Source organism: Pristiophorus japonicus, chromosome 6 (genome assembly GCF_044704955.1).
Source record: "Pristiophorus japonicus isolate sPriJap1 chromosome 6, sPriJap1.hap1, whole genome shotgun sequence".
NCBI classification, from domain to species: domain Eukaryota; kingdom Metazoa; phylum Chordata; class Chondrichthyes; family Pristiophoridae; genus Pristiophorus; species Pristiophorus japonicus.
The window spans coordinates 136,171,488-136,190,811 of NC_091982.1; the positions used below are offsets into that span (position 1 = coordinate 136,171,488).

The 19,324-nt window shown below is 50.1% G+C and overlaps 1 pseudogene; it reads right to left on the reverse strand.

The window, feature by feature from the left end:
• The window catches only part of LOC139266183 (large ribosomal subunit protein P2 pseudogene), a 50,083-nt pseudogene extending 37,875 nt beyond the window's left edge, over positions 1-12,208 (reverse strand).
• Between the last annotated feature and the right edge of the window lie 7,116 nt (positions 12,209-19,324).

Sequence of the window (19,324 nt, forward strand, 5' to 3'; positions counted from 1 at the left end):
GGGTAGTGCTGGAAAGGCTAATGGGACTCAAGGTAGACAAGTCCCCTGGTCCTGTTGAAATGCATCCCAGGGTATTAAAAGAGATGGCGGAAGTTATAGCAGATGTATTCGTTATAATCTACCAAAATTCTCTGGACTCTGGAGGTGCCATCGGATTGGAAAGCAGCTAATGTAACACCTCTGTTTAAAAAAGGGGGCAGACAAAAGGCAGGTAACTATAGACTGGTTAGTTTAACATCTGCAGTGGGGAAAATGCTTGAAGCTATCATTAAGGAAGAAATAGCGGGACATCCAGATAGGAATAGTGCAATCAAGCAGACACAGCATGGATTCATGAAGGGGAAATCATGTTTAGCTAATTTACTGGAATTCTTTGAGGATATAACGATAATGGTGGATAGAGGTGTACCGATGGATGTGGTGTATTTAGATTTCCAAAAGGCATTCGATAAGATGCCACACAAAAGGTTACTGCAGAAGATAAAGGTACGTGGAGTCAGAGGAAATGTATTAGCATGGATCGAGAATTGGCTGGCAAACAGAAAGCAGAAAGTCGGGATAAATGGGTCCTTTTCGGGTTGGAAATCGGTGGTTAGTGGTGTGCCACAGGGATCGGTGCTGGGACCACAACTGTTTAGAATATACATAGATGACCTGGAAGAGGGGACAGAGTGTAGTGTAACAAAATTTGCAGTTGACACAAAGATTAATGGGAAAGCGGGTTGTGTAGACTACACAGAGAGGCGGCAAAGAGATTTAGATAGGTTAAGCGAATGAGCTAATGTTTGGCAGATGGAATACAATGTCGGAAAATGTGAGGTCATCAACCTTGGAAAAAAAAGTCAACGGGAATATTATTTGAATGTGTAGAAATTACAACATGCTGCAGTGCAGAGGGACCTGGGGGTCCTTGTGCATGAATCCCAAAAAGTTAGTTTGCAGGTGCAGCAGGTAATCAGGAAGGTGAATGGAATGTCGGCCTTCATTGCGAGAGGGATGGAGCACAAAAGCAGTGAGGTCCTGCTGCAACTGTACAGGGTATTGGTGAGGCCGCACCTAGAGTACTGCGTGCAGTTTTGGTCACCTTACTTAAGGAAGGATATACTAGCTTTGGAAGGGGTACAGAGACGATTCACTAGGCTGACTCTGGAGATGAGGGGGTTATCTTATGATGATAGATTGATTAGACTGGGTCTTTACTCATTGGAGTTCAGAAGGATGAGGGGTGATCTTATAGAAACATTTAAAATAATGAAGGGGATCGACAGGATAGAGGCAGAGAGGTTGTTTCCACTGGTCGGGGAGACTAGAACTAGGGGGCACAGCCTCAAAATACGGGGGAGCCAATTTAAAACCGAGTTGAGAAGGAATTTCTTCTCCCAGAGGGTTGTGAATCTGTGGAACGTTTACACACAGCACAGTGCGTGAGCCTCAGTCACAGTCTTTGCAACGTTTACACACAGCATGGTGCATGAGCCTCCCACTTTGCAGCGGCAGACAGACATAACAGTGCAGCTTGATAACAAGTGATTTTGAAAACATTAATGGATGCATTACTGTGCCGTGCCTTCAAAACTCGGCTGTTATTTTTTTAGAACACAGCACAGTTAATTTTAAGACTGTTTTGCATTTAGTCAAAGAGACCAAGCCCATGGCATCATCTGATTCTTCAGACTCTTCTTTCTTCTTAGCTTTCCTTTCTGCATCAACAGCAGCAGAAGCTGGAGCAGGCCCTCATGCAGCACCAGCAGTTACATGCCTGCAGCTGGAGCAATCCGTGGTACACTACCAGCAGTTACACACCTGCAGCTGGAGCAGTCCCTAGTACAGTACCAGCAGTTACACACCTGCAGCTGGAGCAGTCCCAAGTACAGTACCAGCAGTTACACACCTGCAGCTGGAGCAGTCCATGGTACAGTACCAGCAGTTACACACCTGCAGCTGGAGCAGTACCTAGTACAGTACCAGCAGATACACACCTGCAGCTGGAGCAGTCCCCAGTACAGTACCAGCAGTTACACACCTGCAGCTGGAGCAGTCCCTGGTACAGTACCAGCAGTTACACACCTGCAGCTGGAGCAGTCCCCAGTACAGTACCAGCAGTTACACACCTGCAGCTGGAGCAGTCCCCAGTACAGCACCAGCAGTTACACACCTGCAGCTGGAGCAGTCCATGGTACAGTACCAGCAGTTACACACCTGCAGCTGGAGCAGTCCCCGGTACAGTACCAGCAGTTACACACCTGCAGCTGGAGCAGTCCCCAGTACAGCACCAGCAGTTACACACCTGCAGCTGGAGCAGTCCCCAGTACAGTACCAGCAGTTACACACCTGCAGCTGGAGCAGTCCATGGTACAGTACCAGCAGTTACACACCTGCAGCTGGAGCAGTCCCCAGTACAGCACCAGCAGTTACACACCTGCAGCTGGAGCAGTCCATGGTACAGTACCAGCAGTTACACACCTGCAGCTGGAGCAGTCCCCAGTACAGTACCAGCAGTTACAAACCTGCAGCTGGAGCAGTCCCTAGTACAGTACCCGCAGTTACACACCTGCAGCATAAGCAGTCCGTGGTACAGTACCAGCAGTTACACACCTGCAGCTGGAGCAGTCCCTGGTACAGTACCAGCAGTTACACACCTGCAGCTGGAGCAGTCCATGATACAGTACCAGCAGTTACACACCTGCAGCTGGAGCAGTCCCCAGTACAGTACCAGCAGTTACACACCTGCAGCTGGAGCAGTCCCCAGTACAGTACCAGCAGTTACACACCTGCAGCTGGAGCAGTCCCCAGTACAGTACCAGCAGTTACACACCTGCAGCTGGAGCAGTCCATGGTATAGTACCAGCAGTTACACACCTGCAGCTGGAGCAGTCCCCAGTACAGTACCAGCAGTTACACACCTGCAGCTGGAGCAGTCCCCAGTACAGTACCAGCAGTTACACACCTGCAGCTGGAGCAGTCCGTGGTACAGTACCAGCAGTTACACACTGCAGCTGGAGCAGTCCATGGTACAGTTCCATCAGTTACACACCTGCAGCTGGAGCAGTCCGTGGTACAGTACCAGCAGTTACACACCTGCAGCTGGAGCAGTCCATGGTACAGTACCAGCAGTTACACACCTGCAGCTGGAGCAGTCCATGGTACAGTACCAGCAGTTACACACCTGCAGCTGGAGCAGTCCCCAGTACAGTACCAGCAGTTACACACCTGCAGCTGGAGCAGTCCCCAGTACAGTACCAGCAGTTACACACCTGCAGCTGGAGCAGTTGATGGTACAGTACCAGCAGTTACACACCTGCAGCTGGAGCAGTCCATGGTACAGTACCAGCAGTTGCACACCTGCAGCTGGAGCAGTCCCCAGTACAGTACCAGCAGTTACACACCTGCAGCTGGAGCAGTCCATGGTACAGTACCAGCAGTTACACACCTGCAGCTGGAGCAGTCCCCAGTACAGTACCAGCAGTTACACACCTGCAGCTGGAGCAGTCCATGGTACAGTACCAGCAGTTACACACCTGCAGCTGGAGCAGTCCATGGTACAGTACCAGCAGTTACACACCTGCAGCTGGAGCAGTCCCCAGTACAGTACCAGCTGTTACACACCTGCAGCTGGAGCAGTCCCTGGTACAGTACCAGCAGTTACACACCTGCAGCTGGAGCAGTCCCCAGTACAGTACCAGCAGTTACACACCTCCAGCTGGAGCAGTCCATGGTGGAGCACCAGCAGTTACACACCTGCAGCTGGAGCAGTCCCCAGTACAGTACCAGCAGTTACACACCTGCAGCTGGAGCAGTCCATGGTGGAGCACCAGCAGTTACACACCTGCAGCTGGAGCAGTCCCTAGTACAGTACCAGCAGTTACACACCTGCAGCTGGATCAGTCCCTGGTACAGTACCAGCAGTTACACACCTGCAGCTGGAGCAGTCCCTAGTACAGTACCAGCAGTTACACACCTGCAGCTGGAGCAGTCCCCAGTACAGCACCAGCAGTTACACACCTGCAGCTGGAGCAGTCCCCAGTACAGCACCAGAAGTTACATGCCTGCAGCTGGAGCAATCCGTGGTACAGTACCAGCAGTTACACACCTGCAGCAGGAGCAGTCCCCAGTACAGTACCAGCAGTTACACACCTGCAGCTGGAGCAGTCCCTGGTACAGCACCAGCAGTTACACACCTGCAGCTGGAGCAGTCCCTAGTACAGCACCAGCAGTTACACACCTGCAGCAGGAACAGTCCATGGTACAGTACCAGCAGTTACACACCTGCAGCAGGAGCAGTCCATGGTACAGTACCAGCAGTTACACACTGCAGCTGGAGCAGTCCATGGTACAGTACCAGCAGTTACACACCTGCAGCAGGAGCAGTCCATGGTGCAGTACCAGCAGTTACACACCTGCAGCTGGAGCAGTCCCTAGTACAGTACCAGCAGTTACACACCTGCAGCTGGAGCAGTCCCTGGTACAGTACCAGCAGTTACACACCTGCAGCTGGAGCAGTCCCTGGTACAGCACCAGCAGTTACACACCTGTAGCTGGAGCAGTCCCCAGTACAGCACCAGCAGTTACACATCTGCAGCTGGAGCAGTCCATGGTACAGCACCACCAGTTGCACACCTGCAGCTGGAGCAGTCCCCAGTACAGTACCAGCAGTTACACACTTGTAGCTGGAACAGTCCCCAGTACAGTACCAGCAGTTACACACCTGTAGCTGGAGCAGTCCCCAGTACATTACCAGCAGTTACACACCTGTAGCTGGAGCAGTCCCCAGTACAGTACCAGCAGTTACACACCTGTAGCTGGAGCAGTCCCCAGTACAGCACCAGCAGTTACACACCTGCAGCTGCAGCAGTCCATGATATAGCACCAGCAGTTACACACCTGCAGCTGGAGCAGTCCATGGTACAGTACCAGCAGTTACACACCTGCAGCTGGAGCAGTCCGTGGTACAGCACCAGCAGTTACACACCTGCAGCTGGAGCAGTCCCCAGTACAGTACCAGCAGTTACACACCTGCAGCTGGAGCAGTCCATGGTATAGCACCAGCAGTTACACACCTGCAGCTGGAGCAGTCCATGATACAGTACCAGCAGTTACACACCTGCAGCTGGAGCAGTCCCCAGTACAGTACCAGCAGTTACACACCTGCAGCTGGAGCAGTCCCCAGTACAGTACCAGCAGTTACAAACCTGCAGCTGGAGCTGTCCGTGGTACAGTACCAGCAGTTACACACCTGCAGCTGGAGCAGTCCATGGTACAGTACCAGCAGTTACACACCTACAGCTGGAGCAGTCCCCAGTACAGTACCAGCAGTTACACACCTGCAGCTGGAGCAGTCCCTGGTACAGTACCAGCAGTTACACACCTGCAGCTGGAGCAGTCCCCAGAACAGTACCAGCAGTTACACACCTGCAGCTGGAGCAGTCCCCAGTACAGTACCAGCAGTTACACACCTGCAGCTGGAGCAGTCCATGGTACAGGACCAGCAGTTCCACACCTGCAGCTGGAGCAGTCCGTGGTACAGTACCAGCAGTTACACACCTGTAGCTGGAGCAGTCCCCAGTACAGTACCAGCAGTTACACACCTGCAATGGAGCAGTCCGTGGTACAGTACCAGCAGTTACACACCTGCAATGGAGCAGTCCATGGTACTGTACCAGCAGTTGCACACCTGCAGCTGGAGCAGTCCATGGTACAGTACCAGCAGTTACACACTTGCAGCTGGAGCAGTCCCCAGTACAGTACCAGCAGTTACACACCTGCAGCTGGAGCAGTCCCTGGTACAGTACCAGCAGTTACACACCTGCAGCTGGAGCAGTCCGTGGTACAGTACCAGCAGTTACACACCTGCAGCTGGAGCAGTCCCTAGTACAGTACCAGCAGTTACAAACCTGCAGCTGGAGCAGTCCCTGGTACAGCACCAGCAGTTACACACCTGTCGCTGGAGCAGTCCATGGTACAATACCAGCAGTTACACACCTGCAGCTGGAGCAGTCCCTGATACAGTACCAGCAGTTACACACCTGTAGCTGGAGCAGTCCCTAGTACAGTACCAGCATTTACACACCTGCAGCAGGAGCAGTCCCGAGTACAGTACCAGCAGTTACACACCTGCAGCTGGAGCAGTCCCCAGTACAGTACCAGCAGTTACACACCTGTAGCTGGAGCAGTCCCTAGTACAGTACCAGCATTTACACACCTGCAGCAGGAGCAGTCCCGAGTACAGCACCAGCAGTTACACACCTGCAGCTGGAGCAGTCCCCAGTACAGTACCAGCAGTTACACACCTGCAGCTGGAGCAGTCCCGAGTACAGCACCAGCAGTTACACACCTGCAGCTGGAGCAGTCCCCAGTACAGTACCAGCAGTTACACAGCTGCAACTGGAGCAGTCCCTGATACACTACCAGCAGTTACGCACCTGTAGCTGGAGCAGTCCCTAGTACAGTACCAGCAGTTACACACCTGTAGCTGGAGCAGTCCCTAGTACAGTACCAGCATTTACACACCTGCAGCAGGAGCAGTCCCCAGTACAGCACCAGCAGTTACACACCTGCAGCTGGAGCAGTCCCCAGTACAGCACCAGCAGTTACATGCCTGCAGCTGGAGCAATCCGTGGTACAGTACCAGCAGTTACACACCTGCAGCAGGAGCAGTCCCCAGTACAGTACCAGCAGTTACACACCTGCAGCTGGAGCAGTCCCTGGTACAGCACCAGCAGTTACACACCTGCAGCTGGAGCAGTCCCTAGTACAGCACCAGCAGTTACACACCTGCAGCAGGAGCAGTCCATGGTACAGTACCAGCAGTTACACACCTGCAGCTGGAGCAGTCCCCAGTACAGTACCAGCAGTTACACACCTGCAGCTGGAGCAGTCCCCAGTACAGCACCAGCAGTTACACACCTGCAGCAGGAGCAGTCCATGGTACAGTACCAGCAGTTACACACCTGCAGCAGGAGCAGTCCATGGTACAGTACCAGCAGTTACACACCTGCAGCTGGAGCAGTCCCTAGTACAGTACCAGCAGTTACACACCTGCAGCTGGAGCAGTCCCTGGTACAGCACCAGCAGTTACACACCTGTAGCTGGAGCAGTCCCCAGTACAGCACCAGCAGTTACACATCTGCAGCTGGAGCAGTCCATGGTACAGCACCACCAGTTGCACACCTGCAGCTGGAGCAGTCCCCAGTACAGTACCAGCAGTTACACACTTGTAGCTGGAACAGTCCCCAGTACAGTACCAGCAGTTACACACCTGCAGCTGGAGCAGTCCCCAGAACAGTACCAGCAGTTACACACCTGCAGCTGGAGCAGTCCCCAGTACAGTACCAGCAGTTACACACCTGCAGCTGGAGCAGTCCATGGTACAGGACCAGCAGTTCCACACCTGCAGCTGGAGCAGTCCGTGGTACAGTACCAGCAGTTACACACCTGTAGCTGGAGCAGTCCCCAGTACAGTACCAGCAGTTACACACCTGCAATGGAGCAGTCCGTGGTACAGTACCAGCAGTTACACACCTGCAATGGAGCAGTCCATGGTACTGTACCAGCAGTTGCACACCTGCAGCTGGAGCAGTCCATGGTACAGTACCAGCAGTTACACACTTGCAGCTGGAGCAGTCCCCAGTACAGTACCAGCAGTTACACACCTGCAGCTGGAGCAGTCCCTGGTACAGTACCAGCAGTTACACACCTGCAGCTGGAGCAGTCCGTGGTACAGTACCAGCAGTTACACACCTGCAGCTGGAGCAGTCCCTAGTACAGTACCAGCAGTTACAAACCTGCAGCTGGAGCAGTCCCTGGTACAGCACCAGCAGTTACACACCTGTCGCTGGAGCAGTCCATGGTACAATACCAGCAGTTACACACCTGCAGCTGGAGCAGTCCCTGATACAGTACCAGCAGTTACACACCTGTAGCTGGAGCAGTCCCTAGTACAGTACCAGCATTTACACACCTGCAGCAGGAGCAGTCCCGAGTACAGCACCAGCAGTTACACACCTGCAGCTGGAGCAGTCCCCAGTACAGTACCAGCAGTTACACACCTGCAGCTGGAGCAGTCCCGAGTACAGCACCAGCAGTTACACACCTGCAGCTGGAGCAGTCCCCAGTACAGTACCAGCAGTTACACACCTGTAGCTGGAGCAGTCCCTAGTACAGTACCAGCATTTACACACCTGCAGCAGGAGCAGTCCCGAGTACAGCACCAGCAGTTACACACCTGCAGCTGGAGCAGTCCCCAGTACAGTACCAGCAGTTACACACCTGCAGCTGGAGCAGTCCCGAGTACAGCACCAGCAGTTACACACCTGCAGCTGGAGCAGTCCCCAGTACAGTACCAGCAGTTACACAGCTGCAACTGGAGCAGTCCCTGATACACTACCAGCAGTTACGCACCTGTAGCTGGAGCAGTCCCTAGTACAGTACCAGCAGTTACACACCTGTAGCTGGAGCAGTCCCTAGTACAGTACCAGCATTTACACACCTGCAGCAGGAGCAGTCCCCAGTACAGCACCAGCAGTTACACACCTGCAGCTGGAGCAGTCCCCAGTACAGCACCAGCAGTTACATGCCTGCAGCTGGAGCAATCCGTGGTACAGTACCAGCAGTTACACACCTGCAGCAGGAGCAGTCCCCAGTACAGTACCAGCAGTTACACACCTGCAGCTGGAGCAGTCCCTGGTACAGCACCAGCAGTTACACACCTGCAGCTGGAGCAGTCCCTAGTACAGCACCAGCAGTTACACACCTGCAGCAGGAGCAGTCCATGGTACAGTACCAGCAGTTACACACCTGCAGCTGGAGCAGTCCCCAGTACAGTACCAGCAGTTACACACCTGCAGCTGGAGCAGTCCCCAGTACAGCACCAGCAGTTACACACCTGCAGCAGGAGCAGTCCATGGTACAGTACCAGCAGTTACACACCTGCAGCAGGAGCAGTCCATGGTACAGTACCAGCAGTTACACACCTGCAGCTGGAGCAGTCCCTAGTACAGTACCAGCAGTTACACACCTGCAGCTGGAGCAGTCCCTGGTACAGCACCAGCAGTTACACACCTGTAGCTGGAGCAGTCCCCAGTACAGCACCAGCAGTTACACATCTGCAGCTGGAGCAGTCCATGGTACAGCACCACCAGTTGCACACCTGCAGCTGGAGCAGTCCCCAGTACAGTACCAGCAGTTACACACTTGTAGCTGGAACAGTCCCCAGTACAGTACCAGCAGTTACACACCTGTAGCTGGAGCAGTCCCCAGTACATTACCAGCAGTTACACACCTGTAGCTGGAGCAGTCCCCAGTACAGTACCAGCAGTTACACACCTGTAGCTGGAGCAGTCCCCAGTACAGCACCAGCAGTTACACACCTGCAGCTGCAGCAGTCCATGATATAGCACCAGCAGTTACACACCTGCAGCTGGAGCAGTCCATGGTACAGTACCAGCAGTTACACACCTGCAGCTGGAGCAGTCCGTGGTACAGCACCAGCAGTTACACACCTGCAGCTGGAGCAGTCCCCAGTACAGTACCAGCAGTTACACACCTGCAGCTGGAGCAGTCCATGGTACAGCACCAGCAGTTACACACCTGCAGCTGGAGCAGTCCATGATACAGTACCAGCAGTTACACACCTGCAGCTGGAGCAGTCCCCAGTACAGTACCAGCAGTTACACACCTGCAGCTGGAGCAGTCCCCAGTACAGTACCAGCAGTTACAAACCTGCAGCTGGAGCTGTCCGTGGTACAGTACCAGCAGTTACACACCTGCAGCTGGAGCAGTCCATGGTACAGTACCAGCAGTTACACACCTACAGCTGGAGCAGTCCCCAGTACAGTACCAGCAGTTACACACCTGCAGCTGGAGCAGTCCCTGGTACAGTACCAGCAGTTACACACCTGCAGCTGGAGCAGTCCCCAGTACATTACCAGCAGTTACACTCCTGCAGCTGGAGCAGTCCCCAGTACAGTACCAGCAGTTACACACCTGCAGCTGGAGCAGTCCCTAGTACAGTACCAGCAGTTACACACCTGCAGCTGGAGCAGTCCCCAGTACAGTACCAGCAGTTACACACCTGCAGCTGGAGCAGTCCCTGGTACAGTACCAGCAGTTACACACCTGCAGCTGGAGCAGTCCCCAGTACAGTACCAGCAGTTACACACCTGCAGCTGGAGCAGTCCCCAGAACAGTACCAGCAGTTACACACCTGCAGCTGGAGCAGTCCCCAGTACAGTACCAGCAGTTACACACCTGCAGCTGGAGCAGTCCATGGTACAGGACCAGCAGTTCCACACCTGCAGCTGGAGCAGTCCGTGGTACAGTACCAGCAGTTACACACCTGTAGCTGGAGCTGTCCCCAGTACAGTACCAGCAGTTACACACCTGCAATGGAGCAGTCCGTGGTACAGTACCAGCAGTTACACACCTGCAATGGAGCAGTCCATGGTACTGTACCAGCAGTTGCACACCTGCAGCTGGAGCAGTCCATGGTACAGTACCAGCAGTTACACACTTGCAGCTGGAGCAGTCCCCAGTACAGTACCAGCAGTTACACACCTGCAGCTGGAGCAGTCCCCGGTACAGTACCAGCAGTTACACACCTGCAGCTGGAGCAGTCCGTGGTACAGTACCAGCAGTTACACACCTGCAGCTGGAGCAGTCCCTAGTACAGTACCAGCAGTTACAAACCTGCAGCTGGAGCAGTCCCTGGTACAGCACCAGCAGTTACACACCTGTCGCTGGAGCAGTCCATGGTACAATACCAGCAGTTACACACCTGCAGCTGGAGCAGTCCCTGATACAGTACCAGCAGTTACACACCTGTAGCTGGAGCAGTCCCTAGTACAGTACCAGCATTTACACACCTGCAGCAGGAGCAGTCCCGAGTACCGCACCAGCAGTTACACACCTGCAGCTGGAGCAGTCCCCAGTACAGTACCAGCAGTTACACACCTGCAGCTGGAGCAGTCCCGAGTACAGCACCAGCAGTTACACACCTGCAGCTGGAGCAGTCCCCAGTACAGTACCAGCAGTTACACACCTGCAACTGGAGCAGTCCCTGATACACTACCAGCAGTTACGCACCTGTAGCTGGAGCAGTTCCTAGTACAGTACCAGCAGTTACACACCTGTAGCTGGAGCAGTCCCTTGTACAGTACCAGCATTTACACACCTGCAGCAGGAGCAGTCCCTAGTACAGCACCAGCAGTTACACACCTGCAGCTGGAGCAGTCCCCAGTACAGTACCAGCAGTTACACACCTGCAGCTGGAGCAGTCCCCAGTACAGTACCAGCAGTTACACACCTGCAGCTGGAGCAGTCCATGGTACAGTACCAGCAGTTACACACCTGCAGCTGGAGCAGTCCCCAGTACAGTAACAGCAGTTACACACCTGCAGCTGGAGCAGTCCCCAGTACAGTACCAGCAGTTACACACCTGCAGCTGGAGCAGTCCCTGGTACAGCACCAGCAGTTACACACCTGCAGCTGGAGCAGTCCCTGGTACAGCACCAGCAGTTACACACCTGCAGCTGGAGCAGTCCCTAGTCCAGTACCAGCAGTTACACACCTGCAGCTGGAGCAGTCCCCAGTACAGCACCAGCAGTTACACACCTGCAGCTGGAGCACTCCCTGATACAGTACCAGCAGTTACACACCTGCAGCTGGAGCAGTCCCCAGTACAGTACCAGCAGTTACACACCTGCAGCTGGAGCAGTCCGTGGTACAGTACCAGCAGTTACACACCTGCAGCTGGAGCAGTCCCCAGTACAGCACCAGCAGTTACACACCTGCAGCTGGAACAGTCCGTGGTACAGTACCAGCAGTTACACACCTGCAGCTGGAGCAGTCCCCAGTACAGCACCAGCAGTTACACACCTGCAGCTGGAGCAGTCCCCAGTACAGCACCAGCAGTTACACACCTGCAGCTGGAGCAGTCCCCAGTACAGCACCAGCAGTTACACACCTGCAGCTGGTGCAGTCCCCAGTACAGCACCAGCAGTTACACACCTGCAGCTGCGACACACGTAAGCTTGGCCTTGCCAGCAGTGATGACATCATCCACATTCTTGCTTTTCAGCTCACTGATAACCTTATTCAGTCGCTCATCATCGGCTTCAATACCAACACTCTCCGGAATCTTCTTGCTGCCCTTTGAAGCTGGGGCATCATTGCCAGCCAGTACAATAAGGAGGGAAGCTGTAACGTAACGCATTTTGGCGAGTGAAGCGGACACACACGCTCCAGCATATGCTCAGCCGCGGAAAAAAACCGCCTGTTGTCTGGATCTGATTTGGAGTACAGCGCATGTTCAGTGGATCTGCAAAATGTACCGACCAAACTTTCGTTATGGCCGCCCCCCAGCTCTGGTGAGCAATGGCTGACTTAGCGCCCCTGTCAGTTCCTCACCCGATTCTGACAAATTTTGGGCGGAGGGCACAAACTTTTTCAAGGCGCTAAAATTACCGCACCGCCTGGATTACCGCCACAAATGTGGCGCAGCCAAAATTCTCCCCCTTTGCCTTTAAATGAACATATACTCAGCGTAAAAGGGCTGAGGCTAAAAAAAACCCCTGTTTTTTCACCTTTATATTAATGGTCATGTTTGATAAATTCATTAAGAAATGATTTGTCTGAAAAGAGACAGTCTATAGAACAGAATGTCTCTGATTTGGAAAGCGTTTAACAGCAGATGCAGTTCTAGGAACTCTTGGCAATCTGATTACTAACTGATGACTGAGCTGACCACCTAGCTGCACTGAGGCACCTATATCCCTCCTTCCTTCACACTATACCACAGGTTAAATACAATAGCTGTGCAAATCACCAGGACTAGTTTATTAAGGATCAGAAAGGTTGAACAATGTGTTAAATGGTGCATTATAACCCCTCATGGATTCCATTCCACCCGAGGGTAAAATGTAAGAGTTTATTAGACTACTGTTGTGTGTTATGGACTTAGAATGCCTGTGTTTTGAACACTCTCTCAGCTTATTGTTGTTAAATGTGGGTTTAAAACATTTTTGCATTGGAGCATTCAATTTAGAATTGGATGGCCGGAAAGTGTGCAGTATAAAGTAATGGCTCTCTCCTATAAGTTCTAACACAAAAATGATTGACAAATTTGGAAACTGAACCTGTGAGAAGAATGGATGGCGTTGGAAGGATTCACATCCGTTGGACCTCTGAAAATTCAATGAACCACATGACCACATGGACTGATGTGATCATACCATGATTCTTTCTTAAAAATTGTTAAATAATATTTACCTCTTACAAATAGCAATACCCACCAAATCGTCTTTCCCTTGTCCATATAGGCCCTGCCCTCTCCCTTACCCCTCACTAACTTCCAGTTGACTATAGAAAGAAGACAGACATTGCATTTATCTTCTTCTTAAGCAGTCCCTCAAATTGAAGATGACTTGCTTCAACACCAAAAAGGGATGAGTTCACAGGTGTTTCAATGAAGGACATAATATTCCGGATCCTGACCTATATCCTGAAGGGTGGAAGATACCTGTGCATGGATTTTTTTAACGTGGGGTGGCCGTTGCACACCAGCCACCAAATGGGCTTGACAGAGCTTGGTCTTGGTCCAGTGGCAAGGGTTTATCAGGACAACACAAAGCAGGAAGAGGGTACTGAAGTTTCATGTTCAGCCATGAACTCATTGAATGGCGGTGCAGGCTAGAAGGGCTGAATGGCCTGCTCCTGCACCTATTTTCTATGTTTCTATGAGATGTATCGCAGTGTGGGTTGGCCCGTGTTGCCCCTGGGCCCTCGCCTCTACTGGGCCCTGATTAAATCACTCTGCAATCTCTCGCTGCTCCTTCACCTTGACCTCGCCGCTCCCGCTGTACCTACCCACGCTCCAATCACCGACCTGGGTTATGGTGACGTCCAATCCAGTCGCCCTCTTCACTGCCGTTGTCCTCCTACATCAGCTTGTGCTGCTCCTTGCAGTGGTATGCTGCCTTGCTGTCCAGGGACCCCAGCATATCGCTCCTTTTAAGGCCCCAACCTGCCGCTGATGTTCCCACGGAGGCCGGGGCCGCCACATTGTGCACGGACCGCTGCACGTCGCACCTTTTAAGGACCCGACAGCGTGCCAGCCCCGACTTGTGTGGGATTGCATTTATATAGCGCCTTTCAAAGCCTCAGGACGTCCCAAAAAGCTTCACAGCGAATGAAGTGCAGTCACTGTGGTAAAGTAGGGAACTGCCAGTGATTAAATCCTTCATGTCATTCAAGCCAGACTTTTGGTGAAAGGTCTGAGTGTTGAGGCCTCCTATCAGGTGGTAGCGAGGAGGGTAGCACCTCGAAAATGGCCAGCAAGAAATGACAGCCCTCCCACCCCTGCGGCCATTTCCATTTGGCTGGGGTCCTGTGAATCGGCGGCCCGGTCAGCTGCCTGAATTGGGCGCGCGTCTAATTTCAATATTTAAGTCGATGTCCTGTGATTACCATGTTAGGAGCGCAGTGGGTTGTCAGACAGATGCTGAAGGTAAGTACTTCTTTGTATTTGCTGTGCCAGGTAGAGGAAGCCGAACCCCACAAAAGCAGCCTGGACCACTGCCGCTCCATGCCCCTCCTCAGGTCAGCAACCCTCCCGGATTGTCCTGGGGTCTCCCGGGATTGAAAAGGAATCTCCAGGAAATGGCTGTGATCCGCTCAGGAGAATAATCATAGGGCTAGTAACAAAAGTTTGTCTGTGTTTTTTCACTTTCTTGTTATAAAAGTATTGGAGATGGGGCAAGGTTTGTTTGACAGAGCATCAAGAATCATCCAATCAGGCATCTGTTTGTTTGCCGATTGGCGTGCGAAGGCAGTAAGGATGGACTGGTCGGATCATCAATGGCGGGAGTGTGTGATGGGCCAGGTGATCATGTGATGAAACCTCCCAGAATGCATCCAACCAGGGTTGACAACCCAATCACCCCCACCCTCCAGATATAGGGCTCCTCGACCCACACTCAGATGTGAGAAGATTTTCATCTACCCCTGAAATATCTCCTGTTTCCATAGAGAAATGTATGCTCCATTAAACAAGCTCCTTAATACCAGTCGCCACATCAGTAAAGTAAAATAAACCTCTCTCTTCTCTCCAAGGAAGATCAGTATTAACAATTCATTTGGTTAATGACAAATCCTTGTGAATATAGATTTAAATCTTACTTGTTGTTAGCCCAAGCAAGTATAGCTTGTCCCAAGGCTTTAATCAGTCTATACATTTTTGTTGAGAGGCTAATATCAGATTAGACACTAATAATAAATAATTCATGACTCATTTAATTTTTCATTATCTGTGTGTTATGGCGTATGATTGTGTTTATTTAATTTATTTAATTCTTTGACAAAATCGTTAAATGCTGGCACTCTCCCTGCATTCAGTTGATGCGTAGGGAGTAATTGGTCTACATCAGTAACCTCTGGCATATCTGGAAATTCCAAGTAAAGATCTTAATGACAAAACAGCTTTGGTTAATTTGAGTGATTTGTTTTAAGTTAAGCGTGCTGGTGGTGCCTCCTCCGTTCATTCCCCATTTCTAACCGGGCCACACAGACCCGAGGTTTGATTGAATGTGTGGTTTGAGATTGCAGTTGGATATTGTAAGCTGTAATTCCTTATTAGTAAAAGCAAGTATTTCCTTATTATCACTGAGTTATTTTATGCTCTGAAAGTAATTACATTTCATACTGTGTTTGCAATTTAAGGCATTTTGCGCCCAGATGTGAACATATTTTCATTTGTGGTGCGTATTATGTGATTTGCACAGCAAGCACGTTTTAGAACACAAGAACATAAGAATTAGGAGCAGTCCATTCTGTCCCCCGAGCCTGATCCACCGTTCAATGAGATCATGGCCGATCTTCGACCTCAACTCCACTTTCCTGCCCGATCCCCATTTCCCATGATCACCTTAATATTCAAAAATCTATCACTCTCTGTCTTGAATATACTCAATGACTGAGCCTCCACAGTCCTCTGGGGTAGAGAATTCCAAAGATTCACCAACCTCTGAGTGAAGAGGTTTCTCCTCAACTCTGTCCTAAATGGCCGACCCCTTATTCTGAAACTGTGACCCCTGGTTCTAGACTCCCCAGCCAGGGGAAACATTGGGCCAGATTTTTCTGCCAAACTCACAGTGAGTTGAATTCCCTCGCCGTTATTAGTATGTAAATAATCCAGCAACCTGCGATGAGGGAGAGATACCCAATGAGTTGTGAATCGCCGCAAGTTGCTGGATGATTTGCATCGCTCCTCCGTTAGCCTCAGAAAAACGATAACTCGACCTGAACCTCCCCGGGAGTTTGAAAAATCGTTGCGTTTGTGCATTAATAAACTCTCCGCAGAAAGTTAGGGCTGGAATTTAACAGCATAAGGACCCTTTAAGTGGCAAGATTTCTGTTCCTGCATGGATATTCAACCTCTCTGGCCCACAGATGGAACAATTGAAACTGTGGAGTCTCATTCTTAGAGGTAGTCAATTGTTGTTCCTTCTCTCTTTCTCTCTTAATCCTATCTTTCTTTCTCTCTCTTTATTTATCTTTCTGTACCTAGTTTGACTCTAATTACCCTATTTCCTGCTCCGTCATTCATCAGTTTCTTTCTCAATACTTCAATCTTTTGCAGCAGCCAATTTGCGCACAGCAAATTGATAATGTGATAATTACCAGATCATCTCTTTTAGTGATGTTAGTTAAAATTTTGTCCAGTATACCAGGGAGAACGCCCCTGCTCTTCTTTGAAATAGTACCATGGGATCGTTTCCATCCACCTGAGAGGGCAGGTAGGGCCTCGATTTAACATCTCTTCCAAAAGACGGCACCTCTGACAGTGCAGCACTCCCTCAGCACTGCACTGGAGTGTCAGCCTAGAGTGGGACTTGAACCTTCAACCTTTCGACTCAGAGGCAAGAGTGCTACCCACTGAAAGAATTTAGTTTTATATATATATAATGTATATAATATGCTTATTGTTCAGAAATGCTACTGCAACCTTCAAAGGGCTGACCATGCGATAAGTGAATTGGTGTCAGAGTGTGGGACATTCCACATCGACACACAAATCACTGAGTTTGCACAATTTACATGCAGACCACAGCATCTATGTATCAAAGTGCCACTTGTCTTGCCATTAATGTTGTGCACAGTATCATTATATGCCTCATTAATATTATAATGATATGTAAATTTTGCAAAAGGGCAAATGAACACATCTTTTCTGTCATTTCTTCTACTACCACCAGCAGTTTATGATAATTTATGTAAGCTGAATTTTACCAAATGGGGATTTAAAAAATAAAATACATGTATAATAATTTCTCTGAGACGGTTTTGGTCTGGTGCATTGTAACGGTACAGGCTTGCCGGTGAGGCCTTCCGATGTTGGAATATTCGTTGATACCAGCCACAATGCAGCACATTGAGCTGCACGCAGCTATGCCTTTGCAAGGCAATTTACAATGGCTGCATGCTTCACTGCTGGGTCTCGACAAGATTGTGGTGGGCCTCCTGTAAAATGTTCGCTAAGATAACACGGAGGAGAGATATTCATTCTGTTCTCAGTCAGAATGTGCCAGACAATTTGACAAAACAGATATTGTGTTACCCTTTGGCAAGCTACCAGAGTTTTAAAATAAGCCAAAAACAACCACAAAAAAATGTGGTAACAATATAACATCCATTTTAAAATGATTAATAATGTGGTGTTTAACAAGAAATTATAAATCCAAGTACATTCATTAAACACACTTAATCTATCTGCAACTTCATTCTACTTTCCACTGACGAGAACAGTAATTTCAAACAGTTGCATAAGACTCACTTTGTAAAGAATTCAAATATACTTATTAGTGCTGGAATTATCAGTATAATCTATAACTTTTTTAATGTGGGATATTCTTCCACAGTCAACTTCTGTAGCACAGAAAATAACACCCGTGATAGAAAGCATGACTTAGCAGAAAATACATAGCCCCGATCTGTACTGGGGCGTGATTTCCAAGTGTGGGTGGGTGGGGAGGTAGAGTTCTGGTCTGAGTGCGTGTTTTACTTACAGGTTCCCTGCCCGGAAGCCTGCCTGATTGATGGGCTGGACTCCTGTCGGATGGGGATCACTGCAGAAGAAGCCGCATCCCAAGAGCAGGTAGATCTCCTGCTCCTGGGGGAGCGATGGGGAGGGGGTAGGGTGGGTACAGCCAGTGGTGTAACTGCGCCAATGCAGCCAATGCAGCGGCATTGGGGCCCTCGCCTGAAGGGGGCCCTTGAATTTTAGGATTTAAAAAAAAAACTTTTCATTTTATAGGGTGTTCTGTCCTATTTCGCTTTTGTTCAGTTCAATTTCGCCTAAATATTTTCATATCTTAAAAACTAATTATTTAATAAAAAAACCCGGTTCAATTTCGTCGCAAAATTCCCTAACCTCTAAAAACAAATTATTTAATCATTGTTTTCGATTCAATTTTGCTAAAATTTTAAATAACTATACAATTCGAATAGTAATATGATATATAAGTAACGTTTTAAACATAACATAAGAACATAAGAAATTTGAAGATGAGTAGGTCATACAGCCCTTCGAGTCTGCTCCGCCTTTCAATAAGATCATGGCTGATCTGATCATGGACTCAGGTCCACTTCCCTGCCCGCTCTCCATAACCCCTTAATACCTTATCGATTAAGAAACTGTATATTTCTGTCTTAAATTTATTCAATGTTCCAGTTTCCACAGCTCTCTGAGGCAGCGAATTCCACAGATCCACAACCGTCTGAGAGAAGAAATTTCTCCTCATCTCTGTTTTAAATGGACGGCCCCTTTTTCTAAGATCGTGCCCTCTAATTCTTGTCTCCCCCATCAGTGGAAACATCCTCTCTGCATCCACCTTGACAAGCCCCCCTCATAATCTTATACGTTTCAATTAGATCACCTCTCATTCTTCTGAACTCCAATGAGTAGAGGCCCAACCTACTCAACTTTTCCTCATAAGTCAACCCCCTCATCTCCGGAATCAACCTAGTGAACCTTCTCGGAACTGCCGAAAAGCAAATATATCCTTTTGTAAATATGGAAACCAAAACTGTACGCAGTATTCCAGGTGTGGCCTCACCAATACCCTGTACAACTGTAGCAAGACTTCCTTGCTTTTATACTCCATCCCCTTTGCAATAAAGGCCATTGGCCTTCCTGATCACTTGCTATACCTGCATACTATCCTTTTGTGTTTCATGCACAAGTACCCCCAGGTCCCGCTGTCCTGCAGCACTCTGCAATCTTTCTCCATTTAAATAATAACTTGCTCTTTAATTTTTCCTGCCAAAGTGCATG